Source organism: Giraffa tippelskirchi, chromosome 2, assembly GCF_054371585.1.
Source record: "Giraffa tippelskirchi isolate mGirTip1 chromosome 2, T2T-mGirTip1v1.2.pri, whole genome shotgun sequence".
Classification (NCBI taxonomy): domain Eukaryota; kingdom Metazoa; phylum Chordata; class Mammalia; order Artiodactyla; family Giraffidae; genus Giraffa; species Giraffa tippelskirchi.
The window spans coordinates 154731671-154754691 of NC_137276.1; positions in this window are offsets into that span (position 1 = coordinate 154731671).

Sequence of the window (23021 nt, forward strand, 5' to 3'; positions counted from 1 at the left end):
TATCAGATCTAGTCCCTTAAATCTATTTGCTACTTCCACTGTATACTCATAAGGGATTTGATCTAGGTCATACCTGAATGGTCTAGTGGTTTTCCCTACTTTCTTCAAGTTCAGTCTGAATTTGGCAATAAGCAATTCATGATCTGAGCCACAGTCTGCTCCTGGTCTTGTTTTTGTTGACTGTAAAGAGGTTCTCCATCTTTGGCTGCAAAGAATATAATCGATCTGATTTTGGTGTTGACCATCTGGTGACGTCCACGTGTAGAGTCTTCTCTTGTGTTGTTGGAATAAGGTGTTTGCTATTACCAGTGTGTTCTCGTGGCAAAACTCTCTTAGCCTTTGCCCTGTTTCATTCTGTACTCCAAGGCCAAACTTGCCTGTTACGCCAGGTGTTTCTTGACTTCCTACTTTTGCATTCCAGTCTTGCCTCAAATTATGCAACCAGTAAAAGGCAGACCAGGACAAAGTTTCCAAGACTAAAGCATGTGTTCTTCCATAAGGCCAGGCTACCTACCTCTTCAGTTCAGTCGCTCAGTCATGTCCGACTGTTTGCGACCCCATGAACCACAGTATGCCAGGCCTCCCTGTTCATCACCAACTGCTGGAGTCTACCCATACCCATGTCCATTGAGTTGGTGATGCCATCCAATCATCTCATCCTCTGTCGTCCCCTTCTTCTCCTGCCCTCAATCTTTCCCAGCATCAGGGTCTTTTAAAATGAGTCAGCTCTTTGCATCAGCTGGCCAAAGTATTGGAGCTTTAGCTTCAACTTCAGTCCTTCCAATGAACACCCAGACTGATCTCCTTTTGGATGGACTGGTGGGATCTCCTTGTAGTCCAAGGGACTCTCAAGAGTCTTCTCCAATACCACAGTTCATAAGCATCAATTCTTTGGTGCTGACCTTTCTTTATAATCCAACTCTCACATCCATACATGACCACTGGAAAAACCATAGCTTTGACTAGATGGACCTTTGTTGGCAAAGTAATGTCTCTGCTTTTTAATATGCTGTCTAGGTTGGTTGTAACTTTCTTTCCAAGGAGTAAGTATCTTTTAATTTCATGGCTGCAATCACCATCTGCAGTGATTTTGGAACCCAAAAAAATAAAGTTAGCCACTGTTTCCCCATCTATTCACCATGAAGTGATGGGACCAGAGGCCATGATCTTAGTTTTCTGAATGTTGAGTTTTAAGCCAACTTTTTCACTCTCCTCTTTCACTTTCATCAAGAGGCTCTTTAGTTCTTCTTCACTTTCTGCTATAAGGGTGGTGTCATCTGCATATCTGAGGTTATTGATATTTCTCCCAGCAATCTTGATTCTAGCTTTTGCTTCCTCCAGCCCAGAGTTTCTCATGATGTACTCTGCATGTAAGTTAAATAAGCAGGATGACAATATACAGCCTTGACGTACTCCTTTCCCAATTTGGAACCAGTCTGTTGTTCCATGTCCAGTTCTAACTGTTGCTTCCTGAACTGCATACAGGTTTCTCCTCTTAGAGAAGGCTGAATTTGACCTGAGCCTGAAAGCAGGTTGATATTTTAGGCAGCTCTGGGGGTAGAGGGTAGGGTATTCCTTCTGCTTCCCAGCTTCTAGACAGGCATCAACTGCCTGCTCTGAGACAAAGCTAATGGTCTTCCCTTTTCTTCCCACAGGTGGCTGATGAACCTCATGGCAGGCTCGGGGAAAAGCCCTCTTCCAGCCCCTGTGATTCAGCCCTAAATAAATAACCACACTGTCCAAATATTAATAGCACTGCCTGCCCACTAGAACCAATAACCCAGATTGATTTAGCGCTTGCTGGGAGTTATTACTCGGTTATGCACCATTAATAACTCATTCAACTTTAACTAGCTGAGCACACAGCACATCCTTAATGCTACCTCAAGACAAGCTTGTTCTTGCCTTAGTCATAGAATTGTGCACTATCAGAGCTGCAAGATGATGGCTGAGTTTACTTGCCTCTTCTGACAGATCCCATACTGGGGTTCAGAGAGGGGGAGCAGCTGAACCCAAGGCTCCAAGAAAGGACCACAAGAAGAGACACTGCTTCTCCACACTCCACGTCCACTGAGGGGCAGAACCAAGATGTCTCGAGCACATCTTCTGCAGATATTTGTCCCAGGAGTTCTTACAGTTCATTCTCACCATAGCCCTGTTTAGAGGGCCTTGCACCTCATTTTCAGATGAGAAATTGGATGAGTTGAGGGGCCATGAAACATGCCCATGGTCATATGAGAAGAAGCACAGCCAAGGTGGGGGACATTGGCTGTCTTCAAAATCCCATCACAGAATGGAAGGAGACAGGTGTTTTCCCCCACCCCTTTGGGGGCTTACCAAACAGGCTAAGGTTTGGCATGGACACAGGAGGTACATGCCTCAGTTCCTCCAGCACTGGACCTTCCCACAGAAGGAGAACTGAGCTGCCTGAAGTAACGACCAGCCCTGGGCAGCCACAGAGTGACACCCTGAGGGCTGTGTGAAGTGTATTTACATCTCTAGCTTTGTTCCTGGATGACTCATGCAGCCCACATAACAAAATTAACGTCTCCTCCAGCTCCGGCAAACTGCACTGCTTTCTTTAAACAAATCACAATCAGCCTGTAAATGGCCCTGGCTTATTCTGGGAACATGGAGCCATCCTGTGGCCACTTCCCTGGACATGCTGGAAGCTGCAGTCAGGACTCCAGGAGTGGGAGGTCTCCCCAAGGCCGTCTCCGAGTCCTGCACTTGCTTTGGGCCAGAGCTTCTGCTCTATGCCAGCAATGTCACAGCCCGGTCTCCTCCAAACTGATGTTCTACATATGGGCCCATGCTCTGGAAGTTCCATGACCACTGCCCTTATGCAGCCCCTTTCCCCTGGGTGCCCACGATACTCACCTCTAATGTTTCAGCTCTAGGCCCTGCTCTGTGAGCTTTCTCTACCTCCTCCCGTGCCCCCCTGGGTGGCATTGCCCCTCCTCGCTTTGTGGTCTCACTATCTCCCTGTACACAGCCACTACTTACATAGTATTTTCAATGCACCAATCACATAGTTCTAGGAAATATATATATCTACATATATATATATATATATATATACACACACACACATTTTACATATGTGTGTGTGTGTATACATATACTTTAGTCACTAAATCATGTTGAAATCTTTTGGGATCCCACGGACTGTGTAGCCTGCCAGGCTCCTCTGTCCATGGGATTTTCCAGGCAAGAATACTGAAATGGGTTGCCATTTCCCCCTATAGGGGATCTTCTCAAGCCTCTCCTCTCGATCCAGGGATTGAATCCGCATCTCCTACCTTGCAGGTCTTAGACTTCTTATTGTCTCCTCACATGGTGGAAGGGGCCAGGGGATTCTGGGGGGTCTCTTTGATAAAAACACTAATCCCACCACGAGGGCTCCACCTCCTAATACCATCTGACTGAAGTGTGTTAGTCGCTCAGTCTTGTCTGACTCTTTGCACCCCGTGGACTACAGCCCACCAGGTTCCTGTGTCCATGGGATGTCTCAGTCAGACATGGCTTTATCAGCTAGAAGATCAGATGGCTTCTGGAGGAAGCAGCATGTGTTCATGACCCAGAGGATAAGCAGGAGTTGGCCAGGAAATCAGGGGGTGCAGGCAAGAAAACCACACATGTGAGCAGAGATGCTCCTGTGTTGATGAGTTTGCCTGCATGCACCTGCATTCCCTCGCCCGATTCTCCTTCAATTTCTACCCTGCCCGCTCAGCACTGGCCAGACCCAGGTCAGTGCTAGTCTGCTGCTGAACGTTGCTGGAGAAGTTTGCCAGCAGTGGTTCCAACACAAATTACACTCTAATCCCAGCTGGACCCTTGGTCACTCAGCACTTCTTTCCTTGATAATTAACTGCTTGCCACATTCCTCACAGCGCGTACTCCAGACATTCTTTTTCTGTCTCCTCTTGCTGAGGGTGACCTGACCTCAGGTTATAATGTGACCTCCCCTTCCTCTCTTCTGATCTTCACTTCCTAGAAGGTTTGCATTTTCAACCCTCAGCTCCCTCAAACAGTCTCAGAAAAAGATGCCATCATTTTTCTTGATTAACCCTTTATCTTGCTTTGCCTGGGTGGACTGTAGTTCAGGGTAACCAAATATCCCAGACAAATAAGAGAAAGTTCTTTTTTATAGAATTCTAGCTTAAAAATGTGAACGGAATGCAGAACTGCACTTTTGCAATCCTGTTTGGTTCAGTGGATAATCCAATTGGATGGTCTGTAAACGGGAACTGTGCCTGGAGTGGTATAGATACCACCACCTGAACCCACTGTTTCGTCTTGGCGAGATCACTAAGGATGGGATAATTGGCAAATAAATGGACCTTTGGATGAGATGAAACAGTAGTGGATAGTGCACATTGAAATGACCTGGGGAGCTTTAAAAAGTACTGATGCCTGAGACCCATCCCCACAAATCATGCTTTAAAAGGTCTCAGTTCAGTTCAGTCTCTCAGTCGTGTCCGACTCTTTGCGACTCCATGAATCGCAGCACGCCAGGCCTCTCTGTCCATCACCAACTCCCGGAGTCTACCCAAACCCATTTCCATTGAGTTGGTGATGCCATCCAGACATCTCATCCTCCGTTGGCCCCTTCTCTTCCTGCCCCCAATCCTTCCCAGCATTAGGGTCTTTTCCAATGAGTCAACTCTTCGCATCAGGTGGCCAAAGTATTGGAATTTCAGCTTCAACATCAGTCCTTCCAATGAACACCCAGGACTGATCTCCTTTAGGATGGACTGGTTGGATCTTCTTGCAGTCCAAGGGACTCTCAAGAGTCTTCTACAACACCACAGTTCAAAAGCATCAATTCTTTGGCACCCAGCTTTCTTCACCATCCAACTCTCACATCCATACATGACTGCTGGAAAAACCATAGCCTTGACTAGACTGACCTTTGTTGGCAAAGTAATGCCTCTGCTTTTTAATATTTTGTCTAGGTTGGTCATAACTTTCCTTCCAAGGAGTAAGTGTCTTTTAATTTCATGGCTGCAGTCACCATCTGCAGTGATTTTGGAGCCCCCAAAAATAAGGTCAGCCACTGTTTCCACTGTTTCCCCATCTATTTCCCATGAAGTGATGGGACCAGATGCCATGATCTTAGTTTTCTGAATGTTGAGTTTTAAGCCAACTTTTTCACTCTCCTCTTTCACTTTCATCAAGAGGCTTTTTAGTTCCTCTTCACTTTCTGCCATAAGGGTGGTGTCATCTGCATACCTGAGTTTATTGACATTTCTCCTGGCAATCTTGATTCCAGCTTGTGCTTCATCCAGCCCAGCGTTTCTCATGATGTACTCTGCATATAAATTAAATAAGCATGGTGACAATATACAGCCTTGACGTACTCCTTTTCCTATTTGGAACCAGTCTGTTGTTCCATGTCCAGTTCTAACTGTTGCTTCCTCACCTGCATACAGTTTTCTCAAGAGGCAGGTCAGGTGGTCTGGTATTCCCATCTCTTTCAGAATTTTCCACAGTTTATTGTGATCCACACAGTCAAAGGCCTTGGCATAGTCAATAAAGCAGAAATAGATGTTTTTCTGGAACTCTCTTGCTTTTTGGATGATCCAGTGGATGTTGGCAATTTGATCTCTGGTTCCTCTGCCTTTTCTAAAACCAGCTTGAACATCTGGAAGTTCACAGTTCACATATTGATGAAGCCTGGCTTGGAGAATTTTGAGCATTACTTTACTAGCATGTGAGATGAGTGCAATTGTGCGGTAGTTTGAGCATTCTTTGGCATTGCCTTTCTTTGGGATTGGAATGAAAACTGACCTTTTCCAGTCCTGTGGCCACTGCTGAGTTTCCCAGATTTGCTGGCATATTGAGTGCAGCACTTTCACAGCATCATCTTTCAGGATTTGAAATAGCTCAACTGGAATTCCATCACCTCCACTAGCTTTGTTCATAGTGATGCTTTCTAAGGCCCACTTGACTTCACACTCCAGGATGTCTGGCTCTAGGTGAGTGATCACACCATCGTGATTATCTGGGTTGTGAAGATCTTTTTTGTACAGTTCTTCTGTGTATTCTTGCCACCTCTTCTTAGTATCTTCTGCTTCTGTTAGGTCCATACCATTTCTGTCCTTTATCGAGCCCATCTTTGCATGAAATGTTCCCTTGGTATCTCTAATTTTCTTGAAGAGATCTCTAGTCTTTCCCAATCTGTTGCTTTCCTCTATTTCTTTGCACTGATCGCTGAGGAAGGCTTTCTTATCTCTCCTTGCTATTCTTTAGAACTCTGCATTCAGATGGGAATATCATTCCTTTTCTCCTTTGCTTTTCACTTTTCTTTTCCCAGCTATTTGTAAGGCCTCCTCAGACAGCCATTTTGATTTTTTGCATTTCTTTTCCATGGGGATTTTCTTGATCCCTGTCTCCTGTACAATGTCATGAACCTCCGTCCATAGTTCATTAGGCACTCTGTCTATCAGATCTAGTCCCTTAAATCTATTTGTCACTTCCACTGTATACTCATAAGGGATTTGATTTAGGTCATACCTGAATGGTCTACTGGTTTTCCCTACTTTCTTCAATTTCAGTCTGAATTTGGCAATAAGCAGTTCATGATCTGAGCCACAGTCTGCTCCCGGTCTTGTTTTTGCTGACTGTATAGAGATTCTCCATCTTTGGCTGCAAAGAATATAATCGATCTGATTTTGGTGTTGACCATCTGGTGATGTCCATGGGTAGAGTCTTCTCTTGTGTTGTTGGAAGAGGGTTATTTGCTATGACCAGTGCGTTCTCTTGACAAAACTCTATTAGCCTTTGCCCTGCTTCATTCTGTACTCCAAGGCCAAATTTGCCTGTTATGCCAGGTGTTTCCTGACTTCCTACTTTTGCATTCCAGTCCCCTGTAATGAAAAGGACGTCTTGTTAAAAGGTCTAGCATACCAAAAAAAAAAGAGATTTTTTTGAAGTGCTCCAACAGATTGTAATGTGTGGCCAAGGTTAAGACTCACACCTCACACACAAACCACAAAATACAGCCATGGACAGTGCTTGCCCTCACAAAACTTGATCCCATCAAGCCTTTCAAATTAATCTCTATGTAAAGAAATTTCTAGAGCAGCAGGAGCAGGAGGGTGTACAATAGACCTTGGACTGGAAAATAGAAGCCTGGAGTGGGGGGTCAGCGTACCTCAGTTTCCTCTCCAACGACAACGGAAGTTTTATAATATCTGGAAACTGAGGGGACTTCCCTGATGGCTCAGACAGTAAAGAAGCCACCTGCAGTGCAGGAAACATGGGTTTGATCCCTGGGTCGGGAAGATCCCCTGGAGAAGGAAATGGCAACCCACTCCAGTATTCTTGCCTGGAGAATCCCTTGGACAGAGGAGCCTGGTGGGCTACGGTTCATGGGGTCGCAAAGAGTCAGACACGACTGAGTGACTGACACACACACACACAAAGAAATTTCAAGGCGTAAAGGAACAAGTGACACTGTGAGGAAATGACAACACAAACGCCGCAGTGACACACTCTGCCAAGCAACTGACTCGCGTCATTTTTCAACAATTCAGCGGCATCAAAGAGGAGGGCTATTTCAGATTAAGAAATATTAGAGACATATAAACCAAATGAAGCACCTTGGACACATCATTGTTTGCACAACTGGGGAGACTTGATTATGGCTTGGACATTAGATACTACCAAAGAGTGTGCGACTATTGGTTCGGTATGTAATTGTGATGATGAAAGCAATGCTGAAAAAAAATAAGGTTTTTAGGTGTAAAAGAGTCAAATGACAGGTCTGGAATTTATTTTAAAATGTTTTAGCAACAACAAAAATTGAAGCAAGTGTGACAAAATTTAAGAGTGATTAAATCTTGGTGAGAGTATTTGGAGGCTCATTATGTTAGCCTAATTTTGTTTATGTTTGAAATTTGTATAATACGTTTTAAAAAATGTGAACCCTTTGGCTTTTTCAGTACCAGATATCATTATTATTTGTGTCGTTACATCTGTTTCCTCCTTTCATCCTCCCAACCAGCTGCAGAGGCAGTACTAGCCCCAGCTGAGACCAGGGATTGTGCTGAGCACTGTAATTCCCATCACAAACCAGTAGGGTGGATGCTGTTATCCTCATTGTAACAGATGAAAAACCGAGGTTCAGAGAGATTGAATTACTCGCTCAAGGTCACATAAATGGTAAGAAGCAATTAGGACTACAAGCCAGGTACAAAAGCCCCTGGTCTCTATCACCAAGCTCTCCCTCCCTCTCGCCTTCTCTCTGTCCCTCCGCTTCATCCTGGAAGGATGCTCCCCTCAACCCTGCTGTAGCTCAGTCATTTCTTTCTCCTTTTCTTCCCTTTTCCACACTGCTGGGAATAGTAATCGACACTTACCTGCCTCTATTCTCACCCCTGTTCCCTCCTTAGTTCCTTATACTCTGACTTCTAATCCCTCAAGGCCACAGAAGCCCTCCTGAATGAAACCTGGTGGCTGTTCTCAGTTTAGCACCCTGCAGCATCTGAGTGACTTGCCTGCTCCTTCCTCCCTGAAGCCCACACTCCTGTTGACCTGGCAAAGGCAAGACATATTCTCTTGATAACTACCCTCACTCCTCTGGCTCCCTGCCCTCCATTTACAAACTTAATGCCCACCTTTCCCAATGTTCTAAGCACTATGATCTTTGTTATCTATACATTTCTCAAAATAGGGTTCTAGGACCAACATCACAATCACTTGGGGTATATGTTCAAAATGCAGGTCAGAGAGCCTAACCCAGACCTGTTGAAGAATCAGACTCTCAAAATCGAGTGTCTTCATTTTAATAAGTTCTCCAAGAGCTCTTATGTCCCTAGTGTAACAATGCTTTCCCAGTGTCACATCTCTTCCAAGGCCTCCACCCGAGACCTGCAGGATGACGATTCTGAATCCTGCAGATTTATTACAGCTTTCAGTCTTCTCTCCTACCCATCACCTGATCTTGAAATCCATTTTTCATCTTCTACTTCATCTTCTTCCTCATTTCCCACGTGTGATCAATTGCTCCACCTCGTTCATTTTGTTTCTTAACCTTCCCCTGCGTTCATCCTTTCCCCTTGCCCCTCTGAGCCCCACAACCTTGCCTTTGGTGAAACTCTCAGCCTCGCTCACCTGGCCTGCTGCATTCATTTTCTAAGGGGCCCCTTAGCCTCCAGGATCAGTTGTCTTTCAAATTGTCCTCTACCTTGCTGAAAGGGAGTTCAAAACAGAGCTCTGGGAACTTCCCTGGGGTTCCAGTGATTAAGACTCAACACTTCGACTGCAGGGGTGCCGGTTTGATCCCTGATCAGGGAACGCGGATCCCACATACTGTGAGGCATGACCAAATAAATAAATAAAACTACTTGTCAATCACAGATGGGAAGTCACTAGAAAGACAGGAAACATTCAAGGATGGAAACACAGACAGGAAGTCACTGGAAAGACAGGAAACATTCAAGGATGGAAACACAGCCCCCTCAACCTGGTCATTTTGCATAGAAGTCTTTGCAGATGAACTCCAGGGTCCTTAAAAAACAAGTAAAAAAAGAAGCTCTGATCTAATTATGTGGATTTTCCAACCCTGCAACACACAGTGCTTCCCTATTGCCTACAGAATGAAATCCACCTTCTTCCTCCACCTATTTTTCCAGTCTTAACTTCTGTTGAGATCTTTAAACAATCAAAATTAAAACAACTCTTGTTCTCCACACATACCTGTGCCCTGCTCATGAGCTCTCTTCTGCCAAGCACACTTCCCTCCTCCCATCTTGGATTTAGATGTTGAAATCCTACCCTCAGAAATTCTCTGGCAGTCCAGTAGTTAGGACTCAGCACTTTGACTCATGGGGCCCAGGTTTGATCCCTGGTCGGGGAACTAAGATCCCACAAGATGTGCAGGGAAGGAAAGAAGAAAGAAAGAAATCCTATCCTTTGTGGCAGCTGGACTCCAAAGAGCCTCCCCGGTGAACCATATTTCCTAGTCATCATGCCCTTGTGTAATTCCCTCCTATTCAGATCTGGCCTGCACAATAAGATGCAGTTGAAGTGATGTTGCCTAACTCCCAAAGTTAGACCATGAAAAGCCTTGCAGCTTCCACTCTCTTTGTCTTGTGGAATTATGCTCTGAGGGAAGTCAACTGCCATGTAAGAAGTTCGACTGCTCTGAGTTTTACATGCTGTGGGGAAGCACAGCTAACCACGCTGGAGAAACCACATACAGCCCAGCCGGTTCCAGGCATTCCCAAACTAGGTACCAGATGTGAGTGACACCATTTTGGATGTCAAGCCCAATCAAGCCTTTGGATGACTTCAGCTCCAGCTGCAACCTGACTGCAACCCTACAGGAGACTCTCCCAGGGAGCCCAATCAACCCACAGAGCAATGAGAGAGTACAGTCAATTGTTGTAGGAAGCCACTACATTTGTTACACAATGATGGATTCTTTTTTTAAAATTAGTTTATTTGGCTGCATTGGGTCTTCATTGCAGCACTCAGGATCTTCACTGCGTCATGCGGAAACTTTTTGATGTACCATTTGGACCCTCTAGTTGTGGCTCACTGACTCAGTTGCTCTGAGGCATGTGGGGTCTTAGTTCCCCAACCAGGGATTGAACCCTGCATTGCAAGATTCTTTACCACTGAGCCACCAGGGAAGTCTCCACAATGATAGATTCTAGAACATCTTCATTCTAAGCACAGCTCAAACACCCCCTCCTGAGTGTGGAGAGCCCTGAGTGCTTGGACAAAATGAACTATCCTTTCTCATGTGCTCCCGTAGCTCTGTGTCCAGCAGAGGTTCAGGGTAGCCTGACACACAATTTAGATGGGAAGGGTGAGGATCTGACCTCATCATTTACATGACTCTGCCTGTCACTGTTCATGGCAGAACAGATGCTCAGAGGGCGTTTACTGAACTGAATTGACTTCCTCTCCCTTTGTCTGGACCCTTGAGGGAGTCAGGCAGCCTCAGGAAGATACAGGCACAGGGCATCAAGGAAATCCCAGGGTTCACAGTGTCAACCAGCGAGCTCGAACGTGCCAAATCAGTCTCGGCCAAGCTTTCCAAGCAGAGGGAAGAACTTTTGAGGCCATTTTAAAAAGCTGAGCTGAAGAGAGAGATGGAAGAGACAGAGGTGACTGCCATTCCTCCCTCACTGACAACAGACAAACACCTGGGGGCCGGAGCATCCTGTGTCAAGAGCACACCTCCCCAACAACCTGGAAGCTTCCCACTGGTTCTGGGCTGGAGGACTCCAGTTCACGAGGGTTGTGAGGGACAGTCAGGGGCATCTGCCACAGGCCAGCTGGGATGAATGCTGCACACAAGTTCCCTGGACAATGTCACCGAGGCCTCTTAGCTATTGCTGATCTTCAGAATCAGAAATCCACTGAAGCCCTCATGTGGACAGGAGTAAATCTTCTATGTCATACTCCCCCCGCTCCCATTCAAAACACGCTCCCAGATCTCCCTCTGATCACCTTAATTCCCCATCCATTAAACAACCCTCCCAGTATTCTTGGGCTTCCCATGTGATACTAGTGATAGAGAACCCGTCTGCCAATACAGGATAACTAAGAGATGCAGGTTCGATCCCTGGGTTGGGAAGATCCCCTGGAGAGGGAAATGGCAACCGACTCCAGTGTTCTTGCCTAGAGAATCCTAGGGACAGGGGAGCCTGGTGGACTACAGTCCATAGGGCTGCAAAGAGTCGGACATGACTTAGCACCCAGTATTCTTAGCCATATCCTGCCAAACAATTTTAAGTATGTTTTTAAATTGCAGCTGTCACACTCTACAGGTGGCAAAAGTCTTAATTATAGGACGGAATTCTAATTAAACTTTTTTTTTTTTTTTTTACTGTGCTGTGCAGCATGGGGAAACTTAATTCCCTGGCCCTGGAATTGAACCCTTGCCCCCTTCATTGGAAGTGCAGAGTCTTAACCACTGGACCACCAAGAAACCCCCTATCATAGGACAGAACTCTAACTGATCTGCCCTTATCCTCTACATGCCACATGGTGAGGATCTTTTTAAGGATTCGGTCTGTTACACTGGTGGTTCTCCATCTTGGCTGCACATTAGGATCCTTCTTCAAAGGATCCTAGGAAAGCTTTGAAAAATGTATTAGTACTTCTGCCTGGGTTCCATCCCCAAACAACGAAATCAGAATCTCTGGGCATGGGGTCTAGGCATAAATATTTTTAAAAATTTCCCCAAGTGATTCTAATGTTCAGATGAGCTGAGAACCATTGTTCCAACAGAACATAAACATCAATAATGTCTGGGATTTCAGGCAAAAACAGGTAGTTTCTTGCCCCATCCTATTTCTCATTTTGGTTACAAATGATCTTTTCATAAAATATTATCTAGGAAAGGAGGGACACCAGAAAAACACATAGTTGTCAAATTCATAACTAAATTCAGACCAGGTACGTTTCATGAGTCCAACTCTGTCATTGAATGTGGATTTGTGGGTTTTGCTTTTTTTTTTTATGACAACCCTGAAACCTGTAGCATGAGGAAATATCATGCTATTGAGTGAGAATTTTCTCTCATGTATGACTGCAACTGCATAAAAAAACTGTGTCTTTAAAGGTCTGGAAATGAAAGAACAAAATGATCATAATTATAGCATTGGATGATTTCTTTTCTTTCAAACTTCTTTTGTGTTGACCATCACACTTGGAAAACTTAAAAAATAGAAGCAAGATATATGTTTAAATACTTGGATTTACTTTTGAAGAGACTGCCTTTGGCTGTCAACAAAAGGACTCGGACAAGTCTCCCCCACCTGAACCTCGGTCTCCTGTCTGCAGATTGTACCAGGAGAGCAGCAAGGCCTCTGGCAGCGCCACGTGCAGATTCCAGGCTCCCGCAATGCTGTTTCTATGAGACCAGTTTAACAAATGTTATCCAATAGGCTTCCCTCGGTGATGAGTTGGGGCCAAGCGGGCTCTGAGCCGAGCTGTTTCACCTCCTCACCTCCAGAATGCGTTTGCCCACGGTTCTGCCCTTGCCTCCGCCTACAGGGTGCCTTGCACTTGCCAACTTCCTCCCTGTGGTCCCCTTCGCCCACTCACAACTGCAGGCCTCCTTCCGGGCCGCCTCTACACGATGAGCGGTTTGCCAGTTAATATACATCAATCTGCCACCTCCAAACAGTTTGGAGAGGCCCATCTGTTCTCTGGAGCATTCTAGCTAGAGGGACCACCCACCACCCACCGCCAGTAGCTCTTAGGCCAGCCCAAGAGGGTTTCTATGAGTGCTGGGCAGGGGGTCCTCCTCTGAGCCCAGTGAGGCTTGACTGGGAAGAATGAGAGGCAAGCACATCCCATCACCTGGCTGGGCTTAATGGCCTAACACTGCACCTGATGAGGACCTCCTTCTCACTGTTGGAGGCTTTGTGGGTCTAGGTCCACCCCGAGCCACCCTCCCCTGGAGAGCTCTGAGGGCTAAGGACCACATGGCCCTGGATGCCAGCCCAGGGTTCAAGGAAGAGTCATCCAGCATGGATCTGGGTTTCTTGTCCCTTACATAGCGTCACGTGGTAACTGCTGCCACTCATTGGTCCCTGTGCACTAGCTACTCCAAACTCCTTATCCCATGGAATGTCTCAACCCTGAATGTAGGAACTGTTATTATAACCATGTTTTTAGATAAGGAAATTGAAGCTTAGTCAAGGTACGTAACTTCCTCCAAACACGTAGTAAAGTGATAAGACTGTGTAAAGTATTGGCTCTGAACTCAAACCACGTGGATTTGAATTCTGGCTCTGTCACTTATAAAGTATGTAACTTTGGGTGAATTGCTCTGAACATCAGCTTGTGCTTCTATTAAATGGCATAGTTAGCCCCCATTTATCAGATCTAATGAAAAGAGCTTAGTTCATAGTCTGGGCTCAAGAAATGCAAATTATATCATTTTTAGCTGGATCTGAACCCTGATTCCTCTTCCAGGTGCTCAAAAATGACCTTCCCGTAGGTGTTGAGTTTGTCTGATTTGCCCCTGCACACAGGCTCTGGAGACCTGGACTCCACGTGCCACCATTGCCCTTCAAAGCCCAGCCTTGAGAAAATGAATAACTGAACAGGCATTACTGAGCGAATCTTATTTTAAAGGCCACCAATTCCACAGCCTTGTACTTCTAGATGCACCAACTCTCTTCTGTTATCAGAGATCAGTTGCCCTGGGTCAAAAGGATGAGGTGGGATGGGGAAAGTAAATAGAACATTTAGAAGAAATACAATGAGACCACCCATCCAAACACACCCCAGTGAGAGGGTGGAATAGTTTCAGAGCCTCTTGAAATAAGCAGTCTTATATCCACCCCTTCTGCCCCCTGCTACCCTATCAAATAGAGATGGGAAGAATGCTTACAAAGCAAATACAAGACCACTTAATCTATAATATATAGTGTGTGTGAACACCCAGTTGACTGCTCTTCCTCTGAGACTGGAATAATCTAAAGGGTGGATTTTGGTTGCATTTCTCCTGCCCCAACATTCGGGTGGGAATGGATAGCAGCAGTGGCCACTGGGAGTATTCCTGACTTTGTGAACTTGTAAATTTGCTCTGCCCAATTATAGAAAACCACCCAGAAGGACGGAAGGGTGTGTGTGTGTGTGTGTTTTCTGTGACTTCAGCATCCATGCCACAAATAAACAAATTGAAATATTGGTGACATCCCTGTGGAAGGAACCTCAGAGGTACACCCTCCCATCATGTCCTTCTGCTGGCCACTGGCTTATTGAATCCAGAGAAGAGGCAAGTTTATTTCTTTGTCAGTAAGCACTGTTGCGCACACAGTTTGCAGCCACTTGGGAGCTGGTGGCGAGCGAGCTCCCACATGGCAGCGCTGGGGGACCACTGAGGAAACACTTCCCGTTAACCTTTGACTCCTGTGCCCACAGCCTGGGGCTTCTGGGAGAACAAGGCTGTATGGGTGTAAAACTCATACTGATAGGACTTCCTTCTTTTCTGTCACACTTCATTCTGAGCAAGACTCACTGGCTTGTGACTAGCAGGTGCCCTAGAGATAGATACAGGCCTTCTGCTCCTTTTTATCCCTCTGGTGGAAGGTCATCCTTTTCCTCTCAGCTCTCTGGACATTTCTTCCACCAGGCGGCCCCTCAGGCGAGAATCCCCCCTCTCAGAGGTTGGGCAGTTTTCCCTTCTTGCTCCTTTGGAATAACTGGCCCTCCCTTGGCAGTGGCCGACCTCACTCGCTTCCTGGGAAGGCTTGTGAGTCCAACCCGGCTGCCAGGAGGTTCCAGGCCCTGTGTGGAATGCTAGGCTGTTCCATTAGCCTCTGTCCACCTCCTCGTTCCATTCTCCCACTCAGCCTTCAAACCCTTCCACCTGCCATGCTCCAACATGTGGATCGGGAAAGCTGATCTGTGGAGAGAGGTGGTTGGAGAGAGAGAGAGACAGAGAGAAGTAAAGACAAGAGACACAGAAAGCATGCTCCTGCCTGGCTTGCCTTTGGTCCTCCAGGTCTTCATTTCAGGTTTTCCAGAATGCTGCTATAATCGTATGATGCTTTTTTTTTTTAAACTGGAGTTAGCTAAATTTGCTTTCTATTTATTGTCCCCCAAAGAGTTCTAATATATATCTCAAGCTCCCCACCCCACCTCACGAATGTTCTGCACATCTGTTCCTCTCTTCTCTGAAAGCTCCCCACAGGCAGGGTAAGTTGACCCCACCCACTTCCCAAGGCATCTGTACACAACCTGCTGTACACAACTTGTGTGGGTTAAACATCTCAGCAGCCCTCTGCCCATTTCCTTTCCCCAGGCTCTCAGGGCAGAGACTGAGTCTTTTATCAGGCCAGGGACCAGGTATCTTACATTCATCCAGGTATCTTCAGATGCCCGGAACTCTGCCTGGCATAAAGCACATGCTTATTAATGTTGGGTGAAAGAGTAAATCAGTGAAAGAATGATTTGTCAGTGCACCAAAATGCATGTTGTATAAAGCTCTCTAAAATAGCTCTGGAAATTTCCATTCTAACTTAAGTCTTAGGCATGCCATTTGGTCCAAGAAACATTGGACTGGCAAGGATGCCACTCAGAAGGGTGACTGCCAGAAGCCCATTAAACAGGGCTTAGTAACTATTCTGTTTTGAGAACATTCCCACGCCCCTTCTCCTGGAAATAGACACCATCTCCCTGGACAAAAAGGTGATCACGGGCCCCTGTTCTGGCCAATATGTGTCCTTGCCTGACATGTAGTACTCTTATTCCCCCCTAAAATGCAAAGGGTCTGCTTCCTGAGGACAGATGGAGGCCAACATGCCCACTGAACCAGACAAATGCAGAGAGGAGGGACTGATGGAGAGCTGGACGTAACCTTGGACCCTGGAGCTGGTAATTCTGTCCTCTTCCTGCCCTGAGAGGAGCCCCTGAGGCCTTACCACCTTTGTTCTGGCCAATCTAAGTTGGATTTCTGATCCTGAGAACATAAAAAACCCTGATTAATCCAATATTAATCCTCCTGCAGTAGTCTGGACCTGGTTACCAAGGTTTTCCCCCAAAAGACTGTAGTGCTAGCCCTTCCTTCCTACCAGGAGTCATTTGTGGACTTTACCTTCCTTCTGGCCAAGACTGATGTCTGGGGCCCAGGTGATCCAAACAAAAAGGCCTCTGGGTTAGGTTTAAACATATCTTTTATTATTAATCTCCTAGAATCAAGATTAAGAGAAAAAAGCAAGGTGCAGGAAAGTGTGTAAAATAATGATTGATGTACTGAAGCTGGGGTGGACGTGGTTATAAAAGCAAAGAATGCACATACAAGGGGCTTCCCAGGTGGTGCTAATTGTAAAGAATCTGCCTGCCAATTCAGGAGACGTCAGAGACATGGGTTCAATCCCTGGGTCAGGAAGATCCCTTCGAGTAGGAAATGGCAACCCACTCCAGTATTCTTGCCTGGAAAATTCCACGGACAGAGGAGCCTGTACCGCTGCAGTCCATGGAACTGCAAAGAATCGGACACATCTGAGCACGCATAAGCCCTGCTGCACATACAAAGGTCAGAAGTACCATCTGTACATAAGCTCTGTAAGGACAGGAATTTTTGACTTCTCCTTAGTCACTGCTCTATCCCCAATACCTAGAACAGGCTCTTGACGAGTATACCTTAATTGAGCAAGTAGGACAGAATGAAAGGAATATCCCTGAGGAGAGAGATGAGAACATGGAGTGGGTGGTTGCCCGTTGGTGGAGAGAGCAGGGGTGTCAGGATAGAGGAGGGCTGAGAAGGAGACAGAACACTGTTCTGTACTGTGTACAGCTTTTACACATGTGGACTACCTTAAACAGTAAATTTAAAGGGGTAAGACCAGGAAAGCAGGACATCATGGGGCTAAAAACAGACTGGAAAAAACATGAAATCTGGATGAGCATGTCTTACTGTCCTCCATGACAGCAGAGGAAAAAAGCTAACTGGAGAATTAGCAGTCCACTCTCTTCACACAGCAGCCCTGTGGGGCTGATCTGCACTGGCTATAAAGATGGCAGCCTTGAGTGTTCTCTCACATAAGCAAATTAGGCTCCCATAAATAGCACAGCCAAGTCCTTTGAACACTGAGGCAACAGCCCTTCGTTTTGACAGCCAGCCCTTGACATCTTGTCAACCTCATGTGAAGTCATGGCTGCCTGTTCTCCACTAAGCTGGCTTTACTAACACCTTTGGAAACAGTAGGCACTCTTGGATAAGGAAAACTTTCTTTGTTTAATTTGGGCCAATTCCTGTTACAATCAACATTTCTTCTATTTCTAGAAGAATATTCCCAAAAGTTTGATTTCAGGGCTCCCTTCAAAAGGTGGGCAGCATATGAAAGACAGAATTAATATCCTTTATCTTTGATGGAGAATTTAGTAGCTAATATTTTGACAGAGAAGTATACATTTACATAAAACATCTCATTTAAATCTTATTTCAGCTTAGGAAGGTGAAAAATTCAAGAGATGGATGAAGGTAAGAGTTGTACAACAATGTGAATATCCTTAGTGCCACTGAACTGAGCAGTTAAACATGGTTGAAATAATACGTTTCATATCAAGTGACTTTTGCCACAATAATAATAATAATAAAAACATTGGCCTACAGAAAATGTCTCTCAGATACTTCATAAATTTTAACCTGAAAAAAAAAGTCAGTGAAAACATCTTAAAAAGGGGGACAAACATGCATCTTTGAAGGTAAAAAAAAGTCAATTATAAAAATTAAATAAATAACAGCTTTATGCAGAAGATGGGATTTCCCCATTTTATAGAAATTGGGGTTTAGAGAAGAAAGTGAGAAGCAAGGGTTCCAACCAGGCCAGTCTCTAAACCACATGTGTGCTCTTCACCACTGCCCCCCCCACACCTGTATAGTACCTGCAATTTACAAAGCAACTCTCAGAAACTATCCCATTTAATTCACACAACAATTTAAGAATTATTTTAAATTTCCATTTGCTTTAGACTGAACGTCCGTGTGTCTCCCGTAAATTCATATACTGAAGCCTAATCTCCAAAGTGGTGGTATTTGAAGGTAGGGCCTTTGGGATATATTTAGGTTGTGAGAATTCAATATCAAAAAACAACCCAATCAAAAAATGGACAGAATACCTAAGTAGACATTTCTCCAAAGAAGACATATAGATGACCAAAGGGCACATGAAAAGAAGCTCCAAATCACTAATCATTAGAGAAATGCAAATCAAAACCACAATCAGTTATCACTTCACACTGGTCAGAATGACCATCATATATATATATATGGCCATTATATATATAACTGAAAACAAGAAAGTTTCTCATCCGTGTGTCTCCAAAGACACCAGTTGCTTTTTCCAAGAATTACACAAAGTCTTTTTAAAATCTGCAAGCTAAGTCACTTCATTTGCATCTCACTCTTTGCAACCCTTGGACCATAGCCTGCCAGGCTCCTCTGTGCATGGGATTATCCCGGCAAGAATACCGGAATGGGTCGCCATGCCCTCCTCCAGGGGATCTTCCCAACCCATGGATTCAATCTGTATCTCTTAGGTCTCCTGCATTGGCAGGTAGATTCTTTACCACTAGCACCACCTGGGAAGCCCAACCTAGAAACGTTTATTTACCTGTGGCTTATACAAATTACTTAGATTTCAACTGCGCGAGGCTTAAGATATTATTAAAATGATCTGTCAGGACACACTATAAAACACAAAATTAGGTTGTGAGGGTGGAACCCTCAGGAATAGGATTGCAGACGTCCTCTCTGCTCTCTGCCTGTGAGGACACAAGACAGCCATCTGCATCCCGGGAAGCAAGCTCTCACCAGACACCAAATCTGCCCACGCCTCGACCTTGGACTTCCCAGCTTAAAGAACTGTGAGAAATAAATGTCTGCTACTTAGGCTACCCAGTCTATGGTTATTTGTTACAGCAGCCCCAATTGACTAGAACACCATTTTACAGAGGGAAAAACCAGAGCTTAGAGAGGGGAATACAGAGGTGGTATGGTATAAGACGGAGAGTGCTGGTCTGGGGAAAAAGACCTGGATCCTACTCCCAGCTGTGCCCTGTTGAACTTGGTGACCTTGGGCAAGGCATGCATCCTCTCTGGGCCACAGTTTCCTCCTCTGCCAGGCAGGGCGATGGACTAGATGCTCTAGCATCCACAGCAGCTCAGATAGTCTTTGATCCCAGGAAACCTCTTGGTGTTCCTTGTGAAGAAACTAGAACTTGAGTTGCGAAGGGGGAGCCAACCAAAACTGACATACACAACTGGCTCTGGTGAGATGTTGGCATTTGTTCCTGTGCCGCAGTTCACACTTCTAAGTTTCTACAGTTGCAATGTCTTAATCATAACGACACTGCTTCTAGACTGCCATTAGCATTCCCATCAGAATTGGAAATGCCAAATTGCTGACAGCACCCTGGGGGCTTTGAATCACATGCTATCATCACTTTAGATAATTTTTTTTATCATATTTAAGTTTATTAAAATATCAACCTTTTTTTTCCAGTTAGAAACAGGGAAGTCTATGCCGGTGTTTATATAAGGGCAGGAAAAAAAATTCTGTCCACCTGAAAGAAGCCAGCCCACAGCTCTACTGAGCAGATAAAAACATCTGGAAAACCCACCTCTGCCTGTCTGCCTGTCTGAGGCTTCCCTTTGCTAGAGGGTATTGCCAGCAGCAGTGGCAGGTCAGTGCTCAGTTAAAGCAGCAGGTAGAACCAGTGCAAGCAGAGGCCCAGGCCCCCTACCTGTGGTTCAAAACTGGAAGCTATGGTATCTTGCCTGGTAAGGAAGTGGGTAGGACAGAAAGGGAACAGGCAGCCTGGGTTTGAATTTGGGCTCCATCACTTGTGGCTCTGTGAGCCTGGAACAGTTACTTCAACCCTCTGAGCTTTAGCTTGCTCATCCATAACTTCTCATTTAGCATTTCTGGTTGAGAATCACTGTAATGATGGAACAGGCTTAAGATGTAGAGAAAAGCAATGGTGGAACAGGCTTAAGATGTAGAGAAAACGAAGACAGCTAGGTAGGCAGTTTCACTATTCCTATTTAGTCGATGAGGAAATTGAGGCACCAAAGAGTAAATAATTTACCAGAATTTGAATCTGTGTCATCTATCCCTAGAGCCTACAGTTAGCCATTATACTTGGCCATATGTCTAAATTCAAAAAGTTCTCATTCGTAGCTACATAGCTCCACTGACATGTCACCTCCTGGGAATGCTTCTGTGTCCTAAGGTTTTTTTCACAGAATACCTTGCATCACTTTGGTAAGGTTGTCCTGGTGCAAGATTTGGCCTTCAGCATTGTAAGTCCGGAAACCAACTTGTATCAGTGCAATAAAGACGGGATAGTAATTTGTGAGTAATAACAACTGGAGGACACAGAACTCTTAGCCCTTATGCCCAACCAACAGTCACATTAGTTAGAAGCCAGGTCAGAATCAGAGTCGAGTTTGAAAAACACGGATCAGACGAGGATAGCTGCAGGCCTCATGTCTGACAGCTGTCAGCTAGAGAATCCAGCCATCGAAAGCCCGCCTCCTCCACCTCCTGTCCGTGGAAAGGTACCCCCAGGCTTCCTCTTCCAAAGTCAGTGCTAGGACATTCTCACTTACTCACCCAACATTGTCCCTGAGACTCGACTTTTCTTGGATTCCATGGCTCACCAAACCCCTCCTGTTTATTAACTCATCCCTGCTCATAAAGGGGCTTCCCAGGTAACACTAGTGGTAAAGAACCCGCCTGCCAATGCAGGAGACCTAAGAAACGCGGTTTGGATCCCTGGGTTGGGAAAATCCCCTGGAGGAGAGCATGGCAACCCACTCCAGTATTCTTGCCTGGAGAATCCCATGGACAGAGGAGCCTGACGGGCTATAGCCCTTAGGGTTTCAAAGAGTAGGACACGACTGAAGCAACTTAGCATGCACACCTGCAATTAAAATTTCCATTAGGATACAATAAAACTCGGAGGATGAGGAGTCTTTCTGTTTTCCAAAGATGGCTTCGAACATCTCTGCTGTTATGCTTGGTAAGTTATGCCTAAGTTTAGGTCTTCAGGAGAAATCTTTCTTCCTAGCCCAGCAGTACTGGCAACATACACAAAACACCTGACACATAGTAGGTGCACAATAAATGTCCATGTAACAACAGACATCCACCCTGGTGATATATGGACAAGATACAGCCTCTGACCTCAAGGAGTTCATGGTCTAAGGAGGAAAGAAATGTGGAGAGACCACTGTGACTGAGGATACAGAGTAGGGCTGAGGGTGGAGTTGCAGGAGCTCAGATGAGAGCATGTAACAAGATGGGAGAGGTGATGTCAGCAGAGGAGACCCTCTCCTCCCTCCCCCAGCTCGTTCCCACACCCCCACCCCAGGAAACATCTGAGCTGATAGCAAGGATGAGGAGGAGACTTACCTGGGAAAAGTAGGGAGGGTGATTCCTGGCGGGAAACAGCAGGCTGCCTTTGAAGGATTGTCAGTGATTCTCACCGTGAGTGCTGTGGGTTGGAGGTGGGGATGAGGGAGCCTGGGGGAGTGGAAAGAGATGAGGCCTGTGAGCCCCTCTGTGGGCCTGGGGTCTCCCTAAGCCCCTTTCTCCACTTGGCTGGATGGCTCTGCACAGTCATTGCACAACAGCACCCCAGGCCCGTGGCACAGGGTGCTGCCTCACGGGGGATGTGGGCCATGGCCTGGGTAGTCTGGATTTGGTTCAGAACACCCCAAACCTGAGAAATTCACTAGAAGGGTTTAAATCGAGGAAGTGACACAATCACAACTGTGGTTTTGAAAGAACACTCTGAACACAGGGAGGCTGATGGATGGGCGAGGAGTGAGAGAAGCCTGGAGGCCTGGGGTGGGGAGAGGGGACGATGAGCAGAGGCACAAGTGTGTGTGTGGGTGAGGGGGGGTGGGAGGGTCAGAAGGGGAGGCTTGGAGGAATCCACGGAAGTTAGGATTTTGTGATCGAGCAGAAATGGGAGGAGACAAGGACACAATGAAATCTGGAGCTTGTGGCTCAGGAGACATAGATGCAGGAGTCTTTATGTGGAGAGAGAGGAAGGTGAATCCACCTCTGACCAGAACAAAATGTCAGGGACCCCTGATGTTGTGGAGACAGGAAGAAACCTGTGGGGAGTGGGGAGGGGGCTGAGCAAGCCTAGCCCTCTGGTCTTTCTTGTTCCCACCAAGTAGGAGGTGGAGGTATCTGGAGAGACCGCGTGTGTGGGGAGCCTGGAGGGTGGTGAGGAGGAAACAGCTGCTGTGGGGGGTGAGTGAGGCAGCCGATCAGGACACTGGGTAGGACTGCCAAGTGTGGGTTGTTTTCTCCTGGCCCGACAGCTGCCGTCAGTCAGGGACCAGATGGAACAATGAGGTAAGATCCTCCCGGCACAGGAGCTATGCTCTAGGGGCAGAGCAGGTGCTTTGAGACACAGAATTGTGTCTTCTGTGCCACTAGAGGGCCACCAGTGCAGAGGCAACATTTGCTGATGAGGAGGCCCCAGGCCGGCCTCCCCAGCTACCAGCAGGAGCAGGC